The 1430-nt window shown below is 35.5% G+C and overlaps 1 non-coding gene across 1 annotated transcript; it reads left to right on the plus strand.

The window, feature by feature from the left end:
- Positions 1-340: 340 nt before the first annotated feature.
- LOC143672419 (U6 spliceosomal RNA) lies at positions 341-447 on the plus strand. Its single transcript, XR_013169867.1, has one exon. It is a non-coding gene; the product is annotated as a U6 spliceosomal RNA (small nuclear RNA).
- Positions 448-1430: the final 983 nt, after the last annotated feature.

The raw sequence follows: 1430 nt of genomic DNA on the forward strand, positions 1-1430 counted from the left end.
TTCAAATGGTAGGAATAGTAGGAAACTTCCTCAAAATGATAAAGGGAATATATGAAAATCCCACAGGTAACATCATCCTCAATGGGGAAAGACTGAAAGCTTTCCCCTAAGATTAGGAACAAGAAAAGGATGCACACTGTAGCCATTGTTATTCAACATAGTGCTGGAAGTTCTAGCCAGAGCGATTAGACAAGAAAAAGAAATAAAAGGCATCCAAATTGGAAAGGAAGAAGTAAAACTCTCACTATGCAGATGACATATTATATGTCAAAACTCCGGAAAAATTCTACCCAAATTGATTTATAGATTCAATGCAATACTAATTAAAATCCCAACAACTGTGCTTGCTTCGGTGGCACATATACTAAAATTGGAATGATACAGAGAAGATTAGCATGGCCCCTGCACAAGGATGACACACAAATTTATGAAGCATTCCATATTTTTTATTAAACTCCCTAATCAAAAGACATAAACTGGCAGAATGGTTTGAAAAAACAAGACCCATCTATATGCTGTCTCTACTCAAAGGACATGAGAGCAAGGAGACAAACAGACATTTGCACACCAATGTTTATAGCAGCATTATTTACAATTGCAAGGAGATGGAAACAGCCAAAATGTCCATCAACAGATGGGTGGCTAAACAAACAGTGACATATACATATGATGGAATATTATGCAGCTGTAAGAGAGAATAAAGTTATGAAGTATGTAACAACATGGATGGACCTTAAGGACATTATGCTGAGTGTGATTAGCCAAAAACAAAAAGACAAATACTATATGGTCTCACTGATATGAGCTGACATTAGTGAATAAACTTGGAATATTTCGTTGGTAACAGAGACCACCAGGACATAGAAATAGGGTAAAATATTGGGTAACTGGAGCTGAAGGGATACAGATTGTGAAACAGGACTGAATATAAAAACTCAGAAATGGACAGCACAACACTACCTAACTGTAATACAATTATGTTAAAACACTGAATGAAGCTGAATGTGAGAATGATAGAGGGAGGAGGGCTGGGGGTATAAATGAAATCACAAAGATAGATGATAAAGATTGAGATGGTATAATCTAGGAAGGCCTAGAGTGTATAATGATAATGACTAAATGTACAAATTTAAAAACGTTTTTGCATGAGGAAGAACAAAGGAATGTCATTACTGCAGGGTGCTGAAAATAGATGGTAATTAATATTTTAAAATTTCAACTTATGTGTGAGACTAAAGCAAAAAATGTTTATTTGGCACAAAATTTATATTTTGACTAGTGCATCTCCTAATATATCTTATGTAGATAGTTGGTTGAACAACATAAGTACATGGAACCTTGGGTAGGACATTAGATTTTGTTGGTTTGTCCAGAGTGATGCCCCGATGAATCCCAGAGTGATTTGATCAGTGAGTGGAAAAGTATTTGCA

Source organism: Tamandua tetradactyla, chromosome X (genome assembly GCF_023851605.1).
Source record: "Tamandua tetradactyla isolate mTamTet1 chromosome X, mTamTet1.pri, whole genome shotgun sequence".
Classification (NCBI taxonomy): Eukaryota; Metazoa; Chordata; class Mammalia; order Pilosa; family Myrmecophagidae; genus Tamandua; species Tamandua tetradactyla.